The sequence below is a fragment of the Pagrus major genome, chromosome 19 (genome assembly GCF_040436345.1).
Source record: "Pagrus major chromosome 19, Pma_NU_1.0".
Taxonomy (NCBI): Eukaryota; Metazoa; Chordata; class Actinopteri; order Spariformes; family Sparidae; genus Pagrus; species Pagrus major.
The window spans coordinates 8,322,381-8,347,512 of NC_133233.1; the positions used below are offsets into that span (position 1 = coordinate 8,322,381).

Consider the following 25,132-nt stretch of genomic DNA (forward strand, 5'->3'; position numbering starts at 1 on the left):
TTAACTGGAAGCAAACAGGCAATCTTTCAGATTAAACAGTCATTCAAAATCACCACCCTTTTATTTTGTAAATTGCTGTTTCCTGTGAATATTTTTGTCTATAAACACTTTCTTAGCATTAGCTGATGATTGACAGCACTAAAAGCCAATAGAGACATGGAATGAGCCACTGAGCACGCCCTTATAGCAATACTGACCAATGAACGAACAGATTTGGGCGGGGCTCTGTGTGAAAGCGGTCCGGCTAGTTGCAGATCTCAGACCAGCGTTGTGATGCCACATATCCATTCGCTAACGTTGCGTGTAAATAAACAAACCGTTTCCAAATCAGCGCCTTGAGAGCACACTTTATCGGTCTTGGAGAGTGGCACAGCCGAGGCGTAACATTTTAAAAAGCTGGTGTTCAGTAGCCGCAGAGAGGGGGCATGAGTTTAGAAGGTTTCAAGGAGCAAGTCACAGTCTCTAAAGAGGAAAATAAATCATCTGCAACGTTTGGTTTTCGAAGGAACCATTGGAGTAGCTGCACTGTGGCCAACAAGAAATCGTTCAACTCCGACCTCCGATGCAAAGTGAGTACCAACAAATAGTATCTAACACCAGCTAATGACTTGTCCTCACACTGCCAAGCCGATGAAAACAAACATGCAATTATAGTGGGGTTAAAAAAATAGTCGAAAGTATCATTATGGCTTTATCGAGAGTACAGAGAACATATGCTAGCTGAAATACAACTACTCATATAATTACAGGGCAATATTAATAGACTCTCTGTAGTACTCAGGGGCCGTGAAGTAACCTAACAACGAACTAACGTTACTGTTGTTGATAACCTAGAAGTTAGCTAGGTGCACGATTTAGAAGGAGAAAAAAAAGTAACCTGTTGGGAACCAGTGTTGCTAAAACCTGCTAAACTGTTTTCGCTCTCTAAGAATTTTTAATCTTAATAATTTATGCACACCTAAATGTGCAATTCTTCACTCATAAGACTCGTTATTTCACTTTATTTGAATTAAACGCCTCTTGTTTCCATGGGAAAGTGAACGCAGCTTTAGTGCTGGGCTACCACAATGTCTCGTAATTGCAAGATATCTGTTTTTATAGTAACAGTGACAAGTACAAAAACTAGCACTACTAGCTAGAACCACTTATTACTGCACAGCTAAGCCTAGAGAACAAAATAAAACAGAAGTCAGAGTATGCTATAACATACAAGAAAACGAGAATGACAAAATTTTCCTCGTGACAAAACCACCAACTTCCACAAAACACACACAAACACACCCACACCCTAAACGCACCGGAGTTCCTACTTCCCCGGAAGTACCGTGTGTCATGTAACATGGCCGGAGGGAATACAGAGCCTTTGTGCCCCGCTAAGTCAAGTGTGGTGACAACGGAGCTTGACACTGGCTGACAGCGCCAATGGGCCCCACTGGGAGACTCAGCACTTGGCCAGCTTCCATTGAATCCCTACTCAGCCATTTGTGCTGCATACTTTAAATTTGTATCTTATCCACCCAATGTTGCATGACACCATGTGTTTTGCCTTACACCATTCTTTCATAACCATTATTGCTTGGGGCCATATGAATGTGCCCATGTCACGTGATATACTTAAGACCCCTGTGTAATTTTATGATAACGTGAAAATATCTTTGAAAGCCCATAATAGCTTTATTTTTTGATCTGGTAAAATTCAGAAAGATGTCCGAAGTAATTTCTTGAAAATGGAAATGCAATTATTTTGCATTCCGTTGATTACATTTGTTCCCTTAACATACTTGTTGAATGCACACATGGCCATCAGTCAGCAGAAGTGCAATTCTTGCTGGAAAAAAGTGTGAAAGCGTCTTCACAGGTGAAATGAATCATTAATCCATGTGCGGTGTATTGCTTTAACATTTCACTTTCCACAGGGCTATGTATGTCAGCACTAGTTACAGTCACTGGCAGTCCTGGTCCATCTATCCCCTCAGTCACAAACGGCTTGCTGGCAGGACCTCACAAATATGTAGTACTGGTGACACCAGGAGGGAACTGAAAATCCATATTAATATTGACAGGAGGAGAGCTAGTGAGCTGTTAGCAACCAGTGAGCAGCAGAGTCCTGTGGTGTGTGAGGCTGTGGCATTTGAGCAGTGCATAGAGAAACTGTCTTGCGTGTTTATCTGATCGGTTCTTCTGATGATCGTTGCAATCGGTGATCAGACATTTGTGTCTTATTTTGCATTATATTGCTTGTTATCGTGGTCCCTGTTATGGATGTCTGGCTGTGAGAAAAAGGGAAAGACAGTTAGAGGATGACCTTTTCTCTTGTATTTGAATGCCACTGAAGAATCTCTAGAGAGCCACATTTCTCTGTGTAACTCGGAAACCTCACCGGTTGGTCTGCATTTTTGGCCAGACCCCATGCTCTCACTGGGAATAGCCTAGTTCTTCTCCTTGCCTAAAAAGCTAGGAGGCCTCTGGTCTGTACCAGCTGGGCAGGGAGAGTCTCTCAGGAGATTTGATATTTTAGTACATTTCATTATTCTGGCTTGTGTTTATGAGGTCAACCGCTTTCCTTCGAGACAAGTGTGTGATGGGCTTCATTATGCCCTTGCTTTTTTTGGTAAATGGGCTCACAGGCTCTTTAATGAAGGGCATCCTATAAAGGAAAAATGTTGGTAAGAGCTGCGAGGATTTGCCCCCAGGAAATGTCTGGCCTGTGTGAGTGCCTGTGACGTGAAAACAGATGTTTGATTCTGGATTATTTGTGACCAGAGTGGCAGTAGAGGTCAGGCTGGGGTCGGATGCAGCATCACAGACGTGGTCCAGCGTAGGAGGCTTTGCCCTGTGTTGGCTGTCTGAACAGGTGTCCGAGCTGCAGCTCTGCATAGCTCACATTCCCAGGGTTTTGTTCCTGGTGTTGAGGGTCACCCGAGTAGGGGGGAGGGAGGTGTGGGAACCAAGAATGCAATGCACCCAAGGCTCAACTCCCAGAATTCATCTGAGCAACCTGCTGATTGAGACAAACACTTCCTTGTCATTACAACAGTGCAGCTTGTTGAGAAACCTGTCAGCAGCCCATTGCGTTGTTCATGGTGGGGACAAAGCCAACAGTTGGCTTCCGTAGCTGCTTGTCAGCAGCAAGGCTATTTTCCTGGGGCTTAAGGGTGGGTGGGATACAGTGGTTTAAGACTCTTAATCCAAGCATTAGTTTAGATCACTATCAGCTCACTGAGAATAACAGGAAACTGCCTTGTCTGAGGTTGAAGTGCTGTCATTTTAAACCTCATCCTTCATTTTATTCACTTTTGCTTCTTACCCGTTCCCTAAAACACCTCCTACTACATTAACTGGATCCTAATTTGGCGGGAGGACAAGCGGTAAGCAATAGCTCTTCTCATTGTGACTGCCTTGATTAAAACTCTTTGAAATTTCTGTTCCTGCAGGAATGCGGTCATTCTGGTGTTGAGGTTAAGCGAAAGATTAAAGCAGCCATGTAAACAGAAGCTGTTGGATAGTTGTGGCGAGTTCTCTGCTTCTTTATCAGACACTGATTTATTTCTCAGCTTAGGTCTAAGCACTGCCTCCTGACATTTTGAGGTGAACCTATTCTACCAACCGATTTCAAAATATGGCAACATGAATACAAGTATGTTTTTGCCGTAGCTTAATCCAGTTATATGAAGTATGCAACCAGACTGATCAAAACATTTTTATAGTGCATATGTACTGTATTTTTGTCTGAGGTCTGAAATGTCATGAGTACACTTGGGCAAAGTGTTTCTGTTCATGTTGTAAATTTGACAATAGGACTGGTGAATATATCGATAATATATAATTATCTTGATATGAGACTATGTTCAGGGTTTTCCATAGATTTTTTTGAGACAGAGGTGGCAAAGGCTTGAGAATGTGCGTGGCATGCACGGCATGCAGTTTGTACACGCACCTTTTAGCGTGGTTTATTAAGAGTAGACACAGTAGAAGACATTGACAGTGTATTAAACTTCCCCATATTGAGTTACTGTCCTAGTCTAAAGATCAACCACCCATCACCTATTCCTTTCCTCCTCTGGCCTTGGCCTTTTATCAAAGAACGCTGTTATCGTCTTCATTTTAATTCTGGAAATTAACTTTTAAGCTATTGCATTATTTTAGACATAAGTGATATCATAACTGTATTTATTTCTAGGGCTGTGTTAGCCTTTCCTGCTCAGCTTCCAGACCACAGAAGCACAGGGGAGATGTTTGTTTTCTTCCAGGGCCCGAGACTTTACTTGGTCTTGAGAAGCTGCTGCATTTATTAACTGACACACTGTAACTTAAAGATGCCTTGCAGTCCCTGGACTTCTGACGATGTCTGTTGTTGTCGCCGCCATGTTGGGTATCATACAGTAGCTACATAATGCTAGCAATGGATTGAGCAGTGTACAGTATATAGATGACAAGACATTTCCCTGCCCGTCCAACCATCCATTCACCCACTTACACATCTGTCCTTCCAAGTATTCATCCATCCATCCATCTATTTATCCATCCATCCTGCTGTCTATGCATAATCACCTTCTTTCTTCATGGTATCACTAATCTCCGTTGCAATTCCGCAGTGGACTTGTGAGCCTCTTGCTGCACTGCTGATCCCAGACGGAGAGATTAAAACGATGTACTTGGCAGGGGTCTGGCAGGGTCACAGTTGATGAGTGTCACCAGTAGTGGTCCTGTGTTGTTTTGTCCCTGCCTGGCCTACAGAGGTGTAGGGTTTCTCCCAGCACACCCCAAGCCTCTGCGTTGTTGCACAGGAATGAGTCCTCCTAGCAGATGCCAGCCATCAGACACCTGCGTTGGCTCGGTGTAGTCCAGCTCCAGTGTTGTGCTCACCATGTAGACATGCTTCCCTCCTGACTCACTGCGGACTGTCTTTTGCTGGTGAAAGCAGAGAGGCCAAGTGAATGGCAGAAGCATTAATAAAAGTATCGTGTGTGTGGGAAAACAAGTCAGGCCCTGAATGCTCAGGGAGAGGGTTAAGTTATAATGTGTTACTGTATATAGGCCTAGACATGAGTGGCTGGAAAGTGCTGTGGTTTGTTGTATGACACTTTTTCATTCCTGTTTCAAGGCATACACTACTAAGTAGTGCAAAACCCCTAGTTGCAAAGTACAGTGGTCTTCTTATTTTCTACATGTGTAGCCTATCTCCATAGTTAGCATTTAAAGCCTTGGGCTAATGGGAACTTGAACCACTAGCTAATTGGAATACTACACAAAATGCCTTAATTATAATTTTATAGATTGGATAATTGTAGGCTTTTGTTAGTCCATTGTTGTGTGACAGCTTGTAACCAATTTGTCAGTAGTCGGTGAAGGCTATAGTCTTACATAGCAAAGCAGTGGGTTGACTTGACTGACGTCAAGCTTATTTGTCAAATGTTGTTTTATTTATGAGGGTTTTCCATATATGGCCCCTGCCTAGCATTACTATGCCTATTCCCCTTATGGCTGCCCTTTGAATAATTCAACATAGTTTGAGTGAACAGAGCCAAAATAGGCCAAACATGTGTACTTGTTTGCGGCTCTGTCCAGTAAATCACAGCAAGCAAAGATTATTTGTGAAGTTGTAGTGGGAATCTTTGTAAGTATTGTAGAGTTAAGGACTTCTCTGAGTGAACGTCAAGGATACAAACAAGTGCACTAAATTTGAAGAAAAGGCACTGGAGAAGGTATTACTTTTAATTTTTTCCACTTGACCTCACAGCTCCAAGCTTGCACCATCAGCATGAAATGATCTGTGTCACGGTGCTATATTACTGGACTATGAGTTTGCACTATTCATGTAGCCTGTGTTGATATTTGGAGTGCTTGGGGAGCTATGTAACTGTATGCCGCTCCTGTGACATGTTTTCCTTCCTTGCCTTGATCTCTAAAGATGACAGCGACAGTAACTTGACCATGTGGCATAAGAAACTGACACTGTAATTCATCTAAGGGTAATGAGAACGCAGCTATGTTGTTACACACACACACGTTACATGCTGATGTCACCACCATCTGCTCCTTGCTTGTTGCTGTGAATGAGCTAACAGAGAAACTTGAATTTTTCTCCCACCTACGGTAAAGAAAAATGTGTCAGTTTTATTTGTAATGGTCACAGGTTGTAAGGTCATCTTAAAAGTAACATGACAAGAGGATAGTTGAACTTAATGTTGGATGTAGTTTTGCGTGCTATAACCAGGGAGACTGCCTTCTTCTTTCCTCTGCAGCCTTGTGAAGGTTTGTGTAAGGAATCCTACTTTCATTGTCTTTCTAGCCGCAGTAATGTAATCATTTATATCAAACATGATTAGGAGAAAAATACAGATGATCCAGTGTTGTTTACCTCTCTGATCAGAGAAAATAAAATAAACTTGGCTTAACTGTTAAGCCAAGTTTATTTTTTCTGACATGGCTGCAGTATAGCTATTGACTTGATGACAAGTAGGAGACATGGGAATGAAAAAGGGGAGACTGATGGTGGCGATGGGTGGGGTCATTAAGAGGCCACGAGTCCCTTTTAGAATAATGCAGATTAACCCAAGAAGGTTCTCTTTAGCTGCCTGTTTTTTTGTAGCTGGCAGTGATTCTTTCCAGAGTACAAGATTGGTTTTCACAGGCTAAGATCCCTATTTGTGTGTGGGGCGTCTCAGGTAGTGTCAGCTGTAGGTCTGTAAACTTATTGCTGTGTATCCTGGCTGCCACCTCGTTCTGGCTACAGGCCCCCCGAGGGTCAATTTTCATTTGCTTGTTAACATCTCTGCTGATCAGCAAAAAGGAGGTGTGTGTGTGTGTGTGTGTGTGTGTGTGTGTGTGTGTGTGTGTGTGTGTGTGTGTGTGTGTGTGTGTGTGTGCTTTTGTCTCTGAACTTGAAAGCATGTTCTCAATCCTCTGTGAGTATGTTTGTCTGCATATTGGACAGGCATTCATTCTTCTTTAGTCCACTTGGCACTTGGCACTCTTTTAATTAACTCGTTGCTCATTGACAACAGTTTGACTGTGAATACCCCTTTACAACAGCCTATTACAACTGTCAACTTAACTTCCCTATTTGATGACTCAGTCAATGTGATTGTAACTATTTGATTTGGATGGTGACAGATGAGGGGATAGGATTATGTGTTATCTAACCAATCGGCCTCTGTGTGCTATACTCTGTGCCGTGTATATTATGTTACTTTTGTTTCAAAATGCTCAGTTACCCCAAGCTAACCATTACTTAAATGTCCACTAACAGAAGGCAAGTATCAAAGTAATTCATTTGTGAGTCTAGGAATATTTTTCACACAAAGGTTCCACAACGTCCCCACAACGAAGGCTCGCCTTTATGCCGCCTTTTGATTGTTCACGCTCAACCAAGCAGCGCTGGCATAAAGCCGCTCCAGTGTGTCATTTCATCAGCATGCCGGCATTGAGGAACCAAAAGAGGGTCATAACATTGAGATATGTGTGTTTTTTTTTAAATCTGAAAATGTAACTGCTAACTGTTTATAATCATATAGATGCCTGACCCTCCAGGCATCATGGAAAGTGACAAAGATATGATTTTTGCTCTAAATTACATAATTACATAACCGCCATCATTAAATAGCGGACTGTCTGGCTCTCACTCGCAGAGAGAGATGCTGGTACATGTTTTTGTTCATTATTAAGCGTCCATGTTTCTCCTATTGTTGCGACCATATGTAGTGATCATGCAGTAGTATGTCTACAATCATGGTGGCTTTATCATGAAGCAGGTGGTGATTCATTTTAGATTTGCATAGAATTTGAATAGATCTGCAGGGTGGAGTTGGGGTTTGTTTTGCAGGTTCACTGGGTTACAGAGTTTGTTTATGGTGAACAGTGCAATGTGTAAAGGGACTGTAGCTTGTATTGATTGACATGTTACTGGATAACTTAAAACCTGCAGCAGATATGACGCAATGGTTTGCCTTCATTTCAAAAGTGTTTCAATTAGTCCAACTGAGGAGATGTACAATAAAATATATTAAACACAAATAACTGTTGAAATAATAGTCCATCAGTGTTTAATGGAACGGGTCAGATCCATGGTGTGATAACTACTGAAATGTTGCCAGTTTCTTAGTTCTCCTTCAAACCCAGGCTCTCACAGTTGGTTACTATAATGGCTCTAGTGATGCTTTCTCTGGCCACCGGTTTCCTCTCTGACTTCCGGGGTCGTTGGCACCAGATGGAGACAAAGCAGCTTTTTCTTTGTCCATTTTGAAGTCGTCCCTTCAACGGCTGGATGCTAATCTGACCGACCATTAGTAGATTCTGTCATGGTCAGGGAAAGACAGATACAGAGAGAAAAGACTGAGACAGATAGCAAAGGAGGGATGGGGAGGGGTGGCATGGAGGGTGATGACTGAAGCATTTGGCATCCAGTGAACAGAGGAGTATTGTGTGCCAGTGGGCCACTGTGGAACAGACTGCTTCTTTACAGGATGGAGCAGGTATTAGAGCTACAAAAAGTTGTGGGGGGAGATCTACTAGGGATACATGCACCAACCATCCACCTGAGAACAAAATACCCCGTACCAATGGGCCGCAAATTAAAATATACAGGCAAAGGATATTAACAAATATACTATGTTTGAAAGGTCAGTCCCAAGTTCCTAGCCTGTGGGCCATGTTATTTGTATGCTGTTTTGGTGCCCAGTACTTTTTATTCTGTTTTATCACCTGTTCCAACAGAAAACTACAGAAATCTTGGTGCAGCTAGGTTAGTATAGCAATACTAGTCATAGTGGCAATTAAGGTTATGGATTCAAACAGTTTAAGAATAATAAAGATGATTTCTTTAGGAAAAATAACATAATTTAACTGATGCACTGTTCCAATCATGAGCATTTTTTAGGCCTTGACTACCGAATATCAAGTTAAAATTGAATCTCCAAATGAGTAGACTGCATTTTGAAATTACTACTAGTAATTTCAGTCGTACTTTAAATCTGAATGTGTCTTTGTCTGTGATGTAATAAGGTTAGGCTACTATTCCCAACAAGAGGACGAAGAAGGGTGCATGTTCTTCAAGATTTTTCCTGGTCTGTCTTTGAAAAAAAGATCTACGCTCACTACAACAAGCTGTGTGTGTTTTTTTTCCCACCTTGGCACGTCTGCTGGACATGACACGGGGCCATGGCTAAATCCTCAATTTCACCTTAGGTTTAGAAGGTCGAGATCGTGACATCGTGACATCATTTCGATCGATATCCGATTTACAATCGAGGTTGTGACACCCCTACTAACCAAGAGTTTTCAGTGACCTAACCAAATCATTAGTACAGTATTGTCAATAGAAAGTTTCAACCTTTCCGTCATTTGTAGAAACGTCAACTGCCAACAATTTATTCTGGGGACTGGGCGGGAAATTATTCTTCGCTGGACATTTGGTATCACTGGAAAATTGTGTTTATATCACGGCAAAGATAGGCCAAAGACAAAGTGCCAATATTACCTGTACCAGAGAGAAGTAGCATCACAGCATTAGATAAGTGTGCACTCACTAATTCTCACAAATGTCAAAACCAACCTGGAGGTGAAACACTGCATGAAGGCATAAACAGAAGAGCCAAGTGTTTCTTAACAGGAAGACTTTATACCTATTGTAAAAAGGTTCATGTCCTCCACATAGAGTTAATTTTTTTTTAGTGTAATTGCTGGACCCTGCTGTTGTCCTACCACATGTTTGAGCTTCTACACCTTATTTTGTCTGATCAGTTGACAGAGGAAGAGGTTAGATGGGGTCAAAGGTCAAGACGACTGCAAGGCTTGGGTTTCAAGCCATTTTGTTATGTTTGCTTACTTAATAATGACTCTCAGCTGGTCTGAATTTTTCAACATAGTGCACATTTTATTCAGACAAACACTACAGTAGCTAATTTTTGCTGAGTAGCAAAACTTCAGCCAGATGGAGGAGCTAATAAACAGTGAGATCTGCTCATGAAGTGTTGAGAATAAAAATATACAGGGTCTTGGGCCACAGTGGCTGATGGTTGGGTAACACTGACTGACAGGATTTTACATAGCGTGATAAGCTTCATCCTGTGTATGTTGTTATACCTCAGAGGTTTTTGTCAAGCTTGATCTCAACTTGAAAAGCTCAGTGAGACGTTCTCCCTGAGTATGTTGGAGCGTGGATTCTCTCATCAACAGCAGAATAGAATCTTATATGCCTGGATTACTGAATACAATAAGTAAGGAGTAATGCCAAAGAGATGTCTATTATCAGGAATTAATGGACAACGTGAAGGCCTGAACTGTCCGCTGTGCAGCGGAAAGACCGGTTGCATATATTTCAATGTGTATTGTGAAGTTTTTCACACGCAGTAACTCCATTTTCCTGGCATTACCTGATAGTTTCACTAATAGCTGAAACAATCATTACAATCCCATAAGGTTTCCTATGTAATGGAAAAAAAATGTTGGTCATTACTCCAGTAAATAGGATGGACCGTAGTTACAACTTAGCAATGGGAAATATAGTAGTCTGCTCAGCTCATCGAACCCTTTGTCTCAGTTGTTAGCCAGATAGCTAATGTTATGCTTGCAAGATTCAAAGTAAATAACATTGTGTATGGTCAACAAACCGTAAATAAAATTTCAGAGCATGTTAAACATGACAAGCTAGCTAACCAGCCATGTCACTGTCTCCAAATCAATAAAAACATTTCATGAACAAATGACAAATGATGAGCGCCACCGCAAGGAGCCAAGGAACGACGCTGGGGACTATACTTGTATGGTGCGAGGAAGGACGACGATAAATTGCTGTATCGTAATTTTGTCCCACGCCTAGTAAACAGGCCGTTTCACTGGAACTGGAAAAGTTCTAGAGGTGTCTGTACATCAAACTTTAATCCACACCTACATCCTTACCCAGACCATGGTATAATCCAATTCAAACAACATGTTGTCGAGCAGAAAGGAAAGATCTCCACCAAAGGAGAAACCAGTAAGAGACAGCGATGGTGTAGAGGAGTGTCCCTCATGTTGGTCATTGTAAACTTTTATGCTAGTTTTTGGTTAAAAACTTCCTTATGATTTGTACATATTACTGATATTTGTAACCATAGTAAACATTGTCAACATTATTATGGTACCAACATTTGGGATTCCATTCTCCTTCAGCTTTTAATGTCTCTTGAGAATTGGGTCTTTTGTGTTTGTCAATTGTGGTGAATGAGAGCTCTCTGCTATGATAATGCTCTTTTTGCTAATACACAAGTTGGAAAAGATCTGTTCCAGATCAAGATTATTACCAACATCATTGTAACATTTTGATTGATTTGACTGGGAACAGTTTATATATTGGTGTTCAGTTCTCCCAACAGGGAAGGTTTTTTTGTGAGCTCCTGGCAGATAGGGATTGAAAACATAACCTCAGAGTATAAAAAAAGAAAAACAAGTTTGTTGGTAGAAGAGAGATGGAAGAACTTCGACAGCACTTCAAGTTAATGACACAATGTCACCACTTTTCTTGGTGTGCACTGTGGTACAGGAGCATATGGCACCCATCGTAGTCCCGAAGTTACATTGACTTAGACATAAAGGCACAAAGAAGCCTGTGTCCATGTCATATCAACTAGCGTTTCATTAATTCAAATTCATTTTTGTGGCATGCAGGGGGGTGGAATCTACTGTAGTCTATAAACACTACTTGACACTACTGAATGAGTTTCTTTCTCTCTGGTAGACACTTAACACAGCAGTCCAGTGTCGGTTTATTTGGAGCACAGTTTATAACTGTGTAGACGTTCATGTCTATTACATAGTTTGCATTTTTCCAGCAATAATTTTGGCATTCCTGTAAAGGCACGTGAAAGCTTTTTTGTCATAATGTGAAGTATCTTCAACTTGCAGGGCAGTTTGATGTGATACCTAGTGATCCCTCATACCTGAAGCTGCAGTTCATTGCTACAGTATTTCTCGGCAGAGAATAGATATTTATTAAAGGTTTCTTTCATTCGGGATCGGATTTAAGAAACTCTACATTGGATGCAATTTTCTTTTCTTTTTTCTGAAAAAGGCTAAAAAGTATCCACAAGCATACTTTAACGATACAATATAAGACTGTATATTATAGATAGGAACAGTCTGGATATAATTAAAGGTGACGTGATGCTACTTGTAACTCACTTGTGATACCATGACACTGAAGATCTAAGTTTTTCCAACACAATAGAAGGGGAAGTTGGCAAGCATTAAAGTTCTCAATAAATGGATGTGTCTAAGCAACTGTGACATAAATGCTTGCTGCTTTGCTGTGCTTTGTGTGCTTTGTGTGTGTGTGTGTCTGTGTGAATGTGGTTTGTGCACACCTGGATATATTTGCACAGATTGTGTGGCAAGGGTTAGTTTGCTCTGTGCTGTCACTCACATTAGTGTAATCCTTATGTACTCTGTTTTCTGTAAGGCCTTGTTCTATTTCTTCTACTGGGATTAATCAAACACATGATCTGCAAGTTTGAGGCACTGAGCTGCATTTTTTTGAGAATGCACACTTGAGATATGACATAATGATATACACAGTTTCATCCCTGACATTTGTGTAAGGTCAGTTAAGCCAAATAAGGCCTGGAAAATGTTATGGTAGATCAGTGTGGTTTAGACAGCTGCAAATGCAGAAGTGAATGAGTTGCTTCATAATTAGGTTTAACAGTGCTTCACCGTGGGAACCATTCACAGAAATAAGGATTATCACTGGTAGTGCTAGCCATCCTATTCACAAGAGTTCTGTGTGTGTGCACGTATTTGTACAAGTGTTTGCTGGTGCATATCACATTTTAATTCTCAAAAGAATAGTTTTAGCCAGCTTTGTGTGTGTTTTGTTCTGTCACAGTGAGGTTTTGCAGATTGCTTCATTTTTTTCACACTGGCCTTATCTCATTCTCACTGAAGATGGCAGCCAGGTACTCCTCCACAGAGTATCTGGGCTTCCTCAGCCAATGATGAGGTAATTTCCAAGAACATGTTATCGAAAAGAGAAATTAATAGTGTGTCACAGAGATGGCTACTCCCTATTTGCAGGATAATGTGGATTTGAAATGTTTTTAAGTGGCTTGAATTTATATTTTTATACCTGATGCATTTATTGGGTAGCACAAGGTCATTTATTTTTCATTACACAACACAGGGTTGCATAGTGAAATTAAAGTTTGAAAACTCCTTAATGCTACACAAATTACAGAACATATATTCAGTTTTTTGTATACTAATATACAGTACATAAGCATGTAGTGCATCAAGTAGTATGTAAAGTGCAGCAGCAAGATGGTGATGATAATGTGGTCGGCATCTTCATATCAAAAGTCTGACATCTGGGAAACACTGTCCATCAGTTTTGACTGTGTGTGAGCACCAAGCATCGATGTTCGTCCATCTCACCTATTCTGCTGTAGTCATGCAATGGTTGAAAGAAGCTGCGGGCCGTGATGGTCTCAAAGTCTGTTGCTCTTAACCAAGTTTTGGTTGGACGGATGGTGACAGAACCGGACTCCTGATATTTTATTAGAATCCAAACCAAACAAGTCAAAGGTTTGATTGAAACAACAAGCTGGATATGTTACAACACAGTGTAGTTGGGTTATGTGTTATTCTGTTGTTCACTCCCACAAAGCTTAAAGGAAAAAAACTCAGTCATTATCTACTCCATCCCATGCTGATAAAAAGGCAGGTGAACATTCATAGTCCACTAAACATCATTATCCTAAACAACTGAGGTAAAACATGAAATGTCTCCATACAGCTTGTCCATTGTAATCCAGGTCTGCAGAAGCCCAGAGATCCCAAATTAATTTGAAAAGATGTTATTTACTCTTAACAATATAATCCAGTTGAAACAACATGTAGTTGAGCAGACAGGGGTGTGTACTAATGCTGTTAAGGCTGATTTTGGCCCATAAAAGGGTGTAAATAACTTCTTTTTAAAATCAGTTTGGGATCTTGGGGCTTTAGGAGCCATTCTATGTTTTGTTTCAGTTGTTTATTTACATTTTAAAATAAGTCCCCATCCACTTCAGTTGGTTAGGAGAATGCAACGCTGTTTTGATGTGAAGCTCCAGAAATGTTTTGTGGACTACGAAACTTTACCTTACTTTCCATCTGCATGAAAGCAGATGATGACTGAATTTTCATTTTTGGATGAACTTTTCCTTTAACCTTCTAACCTTGTAACCTAGTTAAGCATTTAAAAGGTAGAAATGAACTGCTGTAACTGAGAAACTTCCTCATTATGCTTTTACATTAAACCTTACTGATGATTTGCATCAACTTTTGAAACCTTTTCTTGTTTGTCAGGAATAAAACATGAAACTAACAGACTTAACAAACTGCCTCCTCATGTCTCAAATTTCACTGACAAAGCAGCAGTGAAATGAAAGGCAGGCTTTGGTAGAAAGTGATACCTCTTGGCTCGAGTGGAGGAGGAAGTGTTGGTTGTACACTATTGTGTGTGTGTGTGGAATGTGGAGTAGAGTGGAGATGAGAGCGCTTCAGAGTGAGTGATGATGAAGATGGGGAAACAGGAAGAATTAATGGAGAGGTGTGCGTGTTGGATTCTCTTCCTCTGTGTGTGTGCGGTATTATCAGGCTGCTGACAGGTGCTGCTTAGCCACTTGGAGCGGCTGTTGTAGACCATAGAGAGCATCATCGGCCGGACATGATGTCTTTCACCATCTGATGGAACACAATGCTGAAAGGAGCCGTAGGCAATTACCTCGATTACAAGAACAGAGAATAGACCATCTGAAAGTTTAATTCAAGCTGAATCGCACACATTAGTGACACATTCATCCACTGTGGTGTAAAGTCCCTTGATGACTCTTTTTAGTGCATTGTTAGACCGCCACTTTAGGACTGATGATATTTAAATGAGGTGACTCACATTTAGGGTTTGGGGCGCCCTCTGTGATACTCAATTGAGGCTTTGTTCCTCTGCCTCCCCCTACTCATGCCTACTGTCTCCTTCCTAGCAACCAAAGCCCTTGCAAAATGATTAGGGGTACCAGGAAATGGGGTTACACTCACCCTTATATTGAGTCTAATATGTCCGCTTACAGTGGGTTGGAGGAGTATGTTAATTGGTGGAGCTAAATGAGAGATAAAAGAGGAGGCCCTCCGATACAATGATTCATCAGACAAAGAATCATCTCTTGTCATTTTCGTACTCGATCATCCAGTTCTCTTTCCCGTATTCCGTGCCTCAGGTGAATTCAACACACACTTTCCCAGCAGCAGGAAGCAGATGATCTGCTTCACTGCACATGAACGTCAGTGGATTTCCCTGTAAATACTGCTGCTAGTCTTTCTAAGATTACACTTTCTGAGAGTCTAACTGCTAATCGCATGTAGTAACACGCCTGTTTTTGGTTTTGTTCTCATTCACAGCAACAAGTGATTCAGTGCAAACCAGGGAAAGAAAGGCTTATGATGAAACAAGCAGTGATGCTCTGTTTTAGCCTGTGAGATGAATAAAAGCTATTGGTGGTCCATCTATTACAACTGAAATGCCGCTCTTGTAGAGGCATGAGACCCACTGACCAAACACGAATACAAGAATTAACACACTACTGGCTGACTGGCCGCACACTCGTCACAGAGGGGAGTAGATAAGATAATGAAAGGCTTCTGTACAGTCTCTCTTTAAAACAATTCACGGTGTTGCTCAAGTTTGAAAACACAAAGAAAGAAAGAGATAAGAGAAAAGAGAGCTAGCAATGGAAGCTAACACATACTTTCCCATGTTTGCTCCCCTCATCTGGCCAATTGCTGCCAAAGCATGAAGGCTTGTTGGATTGTTAATTTGGGAAAGTTACAGAAACTGTCCAGTATGGAGAGGTGCGAGTAGAGGGGGTGTTTAACGATCCAACAAGTACTTTGTTTGGAGCATATGGAACTTTTTAGCAATTTTCAGTTTCATTCAATTATCATGTTTTTGCTATCCCATGCATATGTTTCAGTCAGTGGACAGTTTGTTGAGTGTGGCAAATGATTGGCAGCTGACCTACAGTATGTCAGTCAGTGTGGTGGGAAAAGAGGTGGGTGATTGAGGACCAAAATGTTAGAATTTGGGCTCCAGAAGAGTCAAGAAGAGTTGTTTATTCTCTTGAGAAGGTCAAGCTGACATGGCTGATCAATATTAGGTCCCCATTGCACGAAAACACTTTCTGCTATTGCTTTCTTTTGTTTTTCTCAGTATCCCAAGAGTACCACCCTACTGCAGCTTCTAGCTCAGAAATGTACAAGGAAAAATAGTTGTATGATGTAGAACTGCAGTGATTCAATCAATTAGTCGGTCAGGAGGGTTGAGCCGATAGATGATGCCACCTTCCATCACTGATGGCTGACAGTCATCGATTACTGAGCCCTGACCATTGTAACATCATGATTTAAAAGGCCCCCCACCAGAGGGCACAAAACGTAGTGTGCCCCCTCTGAACTGCAGCAAGACAAGAGTTGTTGGCCTTTGTGACATGTGGGAGAGAAAATTATGTTTGTTACTGCTCAGTGCACCACCATTATGTCTCCATGTGGCCACAGTGTTTCTTTTCTGTGGGCCGTGGTTAGTGTGTTTCTCTCAATCGTGCGATTGTTATTTATGCTTTCTGAGCTAAGCTTCCTGTGAATAGCTAGCCAGCTAACTTTGATGAAAGCTTCTGAAACTGAGCACCACTAAGTTATGGACAAGGTGTGTAGAGACGAAACCACTTTTTTTCACCCAGCAAGCAGATGTATGTCCAAACTGCCTTGGTGATTTGAAGCACATCATCACCCAAGCCCCACCTTGCAACGGTTCCTTTACTCATTTTGCTCCACATACAACCTCCCTGGAGGGGCCAGGCCACTGACCTGTTTTTGTGATTCAGCAGGAGGAACAGGTATCTGTGCTGTTGGTGGTGAAACAGAGCAGGTGGGGTTGTGGAAGAACCAAGGGCACAGTGGCTGACTTCTGGACTCTTTTGTGTCAGCTGTTTCCTCTTTATCACTACTCCAACCTTGAGTGATCTGGTTGACAGATAATTCAGTTTGAAGATGAATTACTAGAGGAATTAACATGTTCAATAGTTGCATTACATGCAAACCAATGAAAAGCCTATAACAATACTCCTCGCTCCTAAACAGCCTGTCATATCCCTTGGTAATGGAGCAAGCTATGAGTGACACGCCTATCAAATCCCTAGGTGCTACAAGTGACATGCAAACTGCCAATTATTTAACAGATGTGGTGTTTGGTTGCACCAACACCGTGTGACTGACATTAACAGAAGAGCGTGGAGTGAGGCGTTATTATGAGCCTAACGCAGTGCAGACCAGCTCTAAACCGCCTGTAATACTGTTAGGTCACAGTGCCTGGGGTAATGTCTGCTTTTCTTGTGGTCTGATGCAGCCTTTAAAAGTGATTAAAATACGACACATAATTAAAAATTATTCATAATTATTGATATCAACCAATATGAAACTTCACTATTGTGATAGACTTTTCAGCCAAGGCCTGTGTTGTATGACATTCACTCTGGAATCTGATATTGGCCACATTTTAAAAATTGGGAGAACAGCCAAACAAAAAAATCAGATCACAACAATGAATCTGAATTGAGCGCTAAGGCTTACGGGGTTTATTTATGGCTGTGTATTCTGTGTTGTGTTTACTCTGCTGGTCTATGTCATGGTGGTCCATTTCCTGCTTCTGCTCTGTCTCAGCCCATGGTTACTGGCAGCTCTGCTGACCAGCAGCCTGGCTAACAGTTGTCTTGTACCCAGAGGAGCAGCTTTAGTGCAGCATCTGCGACCAGCCAAGCTGCCCTCACAGTCCCAGCACCTTTCTCCGTCTGCTTCAACAGACTTCCTCCATCTGGTGTTAGAAACACTGCACTGCTTGCTCATTACAGACATGTTTGCTTTGTGTTTCTGTAAACAATATTATTCTAATGCCCTATCGTCCGGCCCCTATTGTAGTATGCACATTTAATAATTTCTTTGTTTCCAATGAGTTCCATCGCATGTAGTATGGATGCATGAGTGAAACTGAGAGCGCTGCTACTGGATTGGTGCATCTCTAGTTTAAAACACCAACTGCTTCCATCCTCCTTAGGACATGGGTATTACCAAGACTTTGGTAATGGTAATCAATATAAGAAAAGTAAAAAAAAAAACCCACAAGAAATTTAAATTTTACTATTCCTCATTGTTTGTTGTAACACTTGAGTCTGCTTATAACTGTGTGATTTATCACAAGTGATGAACAGTCGGAAGAAAGTCTTCCTCCCCCCATGTCACAAGCAGTTGGCCTAGTTCATACATTGTGATAATGAGGCATAGCCCCTGCAGGGTGTGTGCCCTGGGGTGACCGCCACTCTGCCACCACGGTAACTCCATTTTTGGTCCTGACTTGTAACTAAACCTTGACTGGGAGACCAGGTAATCATTGTCTTGTTTCAATATTATGAGCGCCCGTGAGTGCCATCTAACTATGTATTGGCTGATCTGTATGGTCGCTGCTCGCACGGGTGAATGCGTGGGCATGCGCAATGCGGCTATCTCTGGAGCTGCAGTTCATTAACAGAGCTGTCCTTGGCATTTATCAAACTTAATAAATAATGTGAGTTGTATTTCAGTCTCACATTTTTTAGGCACAGAGTCACAGAACAGCGCTGATGTGGCTGGTAAATAAATACAGTCCGAGTGATATAGGCTATGTGCTGCCCAGCTAGGTGAACAAGACAAACAAACAGACTGGAGAGAGATGGAGACCGTTGTTCCTGTCGGTCTTTCTTATTAAGTTTTTTTGTTTTCATTACCAAAAGACATAGCTAGTTTTGCCTCACTGAAATTGTAAATGCGTGTCCGCATACAGAAATGGGTAGGGCATCCAATGACTGGGAGGGAAAGACGTTTTGCTGAAGCAATGGTGCGAAACGTTGGAGATCTTCAGCACTGTTATAAGAGGTGAAAAACATTTTTGGATCAATATGAGACTATGGTGCAGCAAATTACACTAATTTATGGGAAGCACCGCAGTCTAATGCAGCCCAGCTAATCACATTAGAGACTGCCACTGCTGTATATTGGAGCCAGTCTACAAAATGTAGCTAGTCAATGTGCAAAGTGTCCACATGTTAAGAGAAATAGTCCACAAGTTTCACAATTTCTCCTCATAGGCTGTCAGTATAAAAGTGATGATGATGTTGTTTGACACATGCACACTTACTCTGCAGACACTCTTGAACCAGTATCACCTGATGATGTAATGCTCATAGAACAAAAATGCAAAGCTCACATGGTTATCAATGCATGCTAACCTAATAGTCCCCATGCAGGAGTCATTATACTGTATTAAAGCTCATCTAGTTCTATAAGGATTTGCATCATTGCCGTCATTGCGGTGCTTCTGTGTTTTACAGAACTCATGCTGTGCTCATGCTGTTACATAATTGTGTATATCACTGGACTTTTAAGAAAATTAAATGGGCTGACTCGGCTGTAGTGCGTGTGTGATGTTATTATGGTTATTATTATAACACATCTGATGTACTTTCTGGTTCACTCAGTAGGTTTATGTAATATGTTGTTAACATTTTTGTTACCTCACTATACCAAACATTTACTGGCATGGTGCTATAAGGCTTTGAAGTCACTGCTTACTTCAGTTCTTAAATGAAACTCAACTTCACCAGTCATGCCAGCAGTTATCTTGTAAATGAATATGCCAGATTTTACATCTTTCTTCAGTTTATGATGGAGTATCTTCTGTGTGGTTTTACCTACAATGCAGGGGTGTGTAGGTTGCATGTATTTATGCTAGAGCTTCCCGTGTCATTATGCTCAGTGTGGGGCTCAGCTGTTGGTTGCTGCAGCCCATCTGTCTTTCTGTCTCGTGGACCTTAGTCAGGGTCAGGTCATGGCACCTAGAGGACTTGCTTCTCTACTCTCTCGGGGATCATACGTCCACACCAAGCACATAATGGACAAGTGACGAATAGAGGGGCGGAGTGGTCGAGGCTTCATGTGCTGGCTGTGAAGGACAAAAGAAAGGTGTTTGTCGACTGGAGATGCTAGGACTCTCCTAGAGTCTCACAAAGTATAGCGACGGGCGACCAAATAAAACGCACAGTTACCGTAAGTGAAGTTATGGATTTCTCCGAGTTTGAACATTGTTGGGAACATTTGGAATAACGTTAACGTTGTTAACTCAACAAAATATATTGTTGCTTTTAGACGTTTTAATGCAGAAAATGTTACATATAATTTTTAAGAGAACAGTAAGTTCACACATATAATAATGTTGTAATGTTAACGCAATTATGTGTGTCTGACCTGAAAATAGTGTTCATGCCACCATTCAAGTCCTACAACTGGGGAACTTTTCTGAAAGCTCAAATACAGTATATGCCACTGAGCGCTAAATAGAAACATTATAGCCTGAAAACCAAGCAAACATGGACACCTCATGTAGGCCAACATCTGTAAACCCATGTTATGGATCTAGTGATATATCGTCTATGCCCACAATTTTTAACCCTCATACATTCAATGCTGTGGTCATACAACAGTATTTCGTTGTATGACAAAGTAAGAACTCCCCACCTCCACTTACATTAAGATGCCTAAACCGGTTCTTCTACTCCTTTTTGAAGGAGTTTTGTGAAGAAGCAGACTGGTTGAGTTCACTGTTCTTTTTTCTTTTTTTTGGCCATTTGAACTTCATACCCTTTAAGAAATAATGGCTATAATGGTAGCAGACAACTGGATTTTATTTTTCCCTTCTACCTCCTGTAAAATCAGCTGTTTTCATTCTCAGACATTGTGTGCCATGTATCAGAATCTTCCTCACGTCAGGTTGAGAATTCTGTTCACAGAGAAGAAAGCAACATGTGGGAAAAGGGTAACCTTGACTTGCAATACAATTCTGCTGATTCGAATTAAAACTGTGAACTCTTATTGTAGAGTTCACAGTTTGTACAATGTTTCTGCTATGAACAGTGCATTCTTGTCTATCCTGAGAAATGTTTCTCACCAAATGGTAGGAGTGGAATCTCCCTGGGCCAACATTGGTATTCAATAAAACGGTCTGTTTTTCTTTAACTACTCCCTTATTCACAAGCACAGACATCATTTAAACCTGCTCCTTTCATAACTGCCTCTTCCGAGGCCATGACTTTCTTTGGGTTGTGTGTGGGAGGGTGAGGGAGTGTGATTGAGAACGAGGCACCATTGAGGATGCTCAGTGGTTTGGAATTTTTTCTGCCAGAGTGAGTAACAGTGCGGATGGTGAGCTGTCACTCTGGCTGATTTACACCTGTGTTTGTGTGCTGGGCAGGAGGGAGGAGACAGAGGGCAGGACTGTCTCCTGGATGTGGTGGCCTATATGAGGAAGTTGCCCCAGTGGGTGGCACGGTTGCCCCATGGAGAGACAAAAGCCCTGAGAAAATTGCAGGATTTGAGTGCTGGATGATTAGTGTGGTATAAACATGGCAGTTATTGTGTGGCCACAGTGCAATTCATCCTGTTTCTGAGGAGGGGAATAGTTTTTTTATTGTTTGTTTGTAGGGGAGCCACTTTCCACTGGAAACCGACAAATGTGGCTACATGATAACATCCTTTCCTCTTCTCTCTGATGCATTTAGCTTATTTTGCATAAATGCAAATAATAGTTGCATTTTTGTATGCACAAATAAAACAAATATTCAGAGTGCCGTAAAGTGATACTCTTATGAAGCTGCGTGATACCAAAACTTCCTTTTCTTAACTGCCTAGAATCCATTATTTACCCTGTTCCTGTCCTGCTTTGAATGGAAATAATCTCTATTCAGCCTCTGGCACACATGGTGCCACACCACCAGCTGGGTGGCATCTAGTAATTGTTTGTTTTCTAGTATAAGAGGTTTAGCACCAGGATTATCAGGCGCTACAAGTTATGTTTTTGTGTCACAGCAGGAGGAGGGCTCGCTTGTGTTATTTTCCAAGACAAAACAAGAAGGTTAGGTCCTTAATCCCTCTCAATCCAAGGTCTTATTCTTCACTTGGAGAGACATCCTTCTTATCGGTTATTGGTATTGGCCGATATTGGTTACTGTCAGCCCCAAAAATCCTGATCAGAGCACCCTTAGTTTGAGATATTTTTTGCACCATAGGGATTAACAAAACTAAAGGCAGTTTTTTTCTTTAGTCTTTAACAGTTAGAAGGTAGTTTTGTAATCTCTAGCTAATGCAGATTAATAACAGTAAGTAAGTAACACACTTTGGTTTTTGACGATCATGCCACAATACGTCTGTTGCACAACTATCATAAAAATGTGAAAGAGGCTGAGAAAGAAAACTTCAAATCCATTGCACAGTTTATCCCTTGTTCTCAGTTTAGTGATGACGATTAGATGCTCAGATCTTTATGAGGTAAAATTCATAATGACAAACTACACTGGTACCAAAACAATACTTACAGCCTAGAAAGCAAAATAGCAATCAGAGAGTGCCAGCAGCACCTGCCTGACATCATACAAATTTAGGTCAATGAGCTCTTCTAAATATAAACAAATGGCCGTCAGTGTGCAGGGTTTTTGTGGGTTTTTTTTTTATTCATAGTCAAGCACAAATAGCAAAAGCTGATGAATGTCTAGTCTGAGTTTTGTTTAAGCTCGAGGCTTGTTTACTCATTCTTTAATCATTTATTTACTTTTCTCAGTTTTAAGTACTTTTTAAAGCTGATACTTGAGAGTTGAAAAAAGAATTACACAACGATGGAACGGCCTAACATGAATAAGCATTTGCACTTTTCACCATGCTAGTGGTACAGCTCTCAGAATGACAACAGTGGTCTGTAAGTTGGTCCACTGCTTGGGTCCAGACTTTAATATCTAAAAACTATTGGATGGATTACCATGAATTATTTTAAAGACAGTCATGGTCCCCAGATGATGTATCACAATGACATTTATCCTCTGACTTTTTCTCTAGCCAAGATATGATGAACATTTTGGGGTTTTAGTGACATGTCACCACTACTGTTGATGTAGATGATGGGTTTGCAATGAAATTATGTTCAGATTCATGTTCCCTTCAGGATGATGGATGTTTTCTGACTAGGTCTATCTATCTAGGTCATGATACAACCTCAAAGTGGTTAGGTTTAGGCACCAAAACTACCTTGTTAGGGTCAGGAAAAGCTCTCAGGTAGATGTGTCATGTAGTGGAGCGGGTAAGTCACCTCTCAAGTTTTCACTTATCCAGTGATCTGTACAAGATGAACTAGCACAAAATTGGTATTTGTGGTTCCAAAAGAATGAATCCTAATGACTTTGTTGCTCCCCAAACTTTTCCTCAAGCACCACAATGAGGTTGACATTTTTCTCTGAGTTTCCAGAACTTTTTGATAGATTACCATGAAATATGGCAAGTTTTTCCTCACTTGAATCGAGGGTCTTAGGACAGAGGATGTTGTTCACTGTACAGATTGTAACGCCCATTGAGGCAATGTGATTGTGTTTTTGGACTATATCAATAAAATTGATTTGATTTGAAATATGCTGCAACATTTACGTCTCCTCACACATTGTTTGCAACTTTCTTTCTTTTCACTTTTCATCCGGTCAAAAATTTGCCTTGGTAAATGTATTGTCATTTTTTTTCAATCACAAGGATTTTAAAAATGAAGCAATGTTACATGCTACATTTATTTTGGAAAATGGAGTGTTGATGAATTCAGGAGTCTCACGGCCTGGGGAGTGAAGCTGCTCTGTAGTCTGGTGGTATGGCAGCGGATACTTCTGTATGTTTTGCCAGATGGCAGCAGGGTGAACAGACTGTGGCTGGGGTGGGAGTTGTCTTTTAGTGTCCTTTGGGCTCTGTGCAGACATCTCACCTCACAGATTTTGCTGATCCTCTGTATATGGATACCAATGATGTTTTGAGCAGTTTTAATCACACGCTGTAGAGCCTTCTTGATCTGGGCCATGCACAAACCACACGTTTGTGATGTTTCCAGTCAGGAAGCTTTCTGTTGCTCCTCTGTAAAAGTCTTGCTCCAGAATTTACAGGCTGGATGTGCATGCATGTGCAGCGTTGCTTTTCATTTCGGTGCCCATGTTAACAGGTTAGACCATCTACACTGGATGCATGAGTCGTGCTGCTGCTGCTTACATCATCTAGAGACTCGGAGTCTGGTCTACTTCTACCGTGACATGCGCGTGGTTCTTGGCAAAGATAGACCTGAAAACGACCTGTAGACAGTCATATCCACATCATATCAGCATTTCACTACAGTTTTACAACAGGTGAGGGGCAGTTTCTTTCACTTTCACTTTCTCTCCCTCCCTCACTCCCTCTCTTTCCCCCTCCCGCTTTATCGCTCTCTCGAAGGGGATAAAGGAAAACCACGTCATCATATTTATTGATAATTATCAAAGGCAACTTCCATGTAAATGAATAGGGCAGGCAGGAGCCGCGCTGCAGCAGCAACGCAGCCTATGTGAACACATGCATGCAAGGGAGCAGCAGCAGTGGCAGCTGCAGCTCAGCAATGCAGCCACCACACGGTACAAAGGTATCCAGTGTGTCCAGCCTATTAGCCTTCCTAAGTTTCTGTAGGAAGTAGAGGCTTCTCTGTGCTTTTTTTAACCAGGGTGGTGATGCGTGATGATCAAGAATAGGTTGTCAGGGATGGTAATTCCAAGCAACCAGTAACTGTTCGCCTGCTCCACCTCAGCTTCACTGATGCAGACAGGGGTGTGTGTTGAGCAGTAGATTGTTCTCTGTGCACCACTCTGCAACATTGGATGGCTGTAGACTTGTGACTTGTCGATAAGGATCTCTTGAATTAGTTATTTCAAACCAATATAAAGTATGTACTGACTCTGAGAGGGATGTTTTACCATTGAAAAATAAGCTTTTCTGTGCTGTCTTTGGGAAAGACTATGCATTGGCACCACTGTTTCTAATTGACTACAAACAAATCTTTGGCATTTCTGTACTCCAATTTTTTTGTTGTTATCGACCAACATGCAGCCATTTCTGCAGCAAGATAATATCAGAGGATATGATACCTTTTTCTACTCAGGGGGGCTGTCTCGGCTTGGAAGATTGCCTGACGTGACCAGTGTTGTTACTCAAGCCTACAATT

At 41.4% G+C, this 25,132-nt stretch overlaps 1 protein-coding gene across 1 annotated transcript in view; it reads left to right on the forward strand.

The window, feature by feature from the left end:
* The first annotated feature begins 398 nt into the window (after positions 1-398).
* mpp7a (MAGUK p55 scaffold protein 7a) overlaps positions 399-25,132 on the forward strand; it is a 146,924-nt gene continuing 122,190 nt past the window's right edge. The window contains exon 1 of the mRNA XM_073488661.1: positions 399-569. The gene's annotated coding sequence lies outside the window, so the exon portion shown is untranslated. The remainder of the gene's footprint in view (positions 570-25,132) is intronic.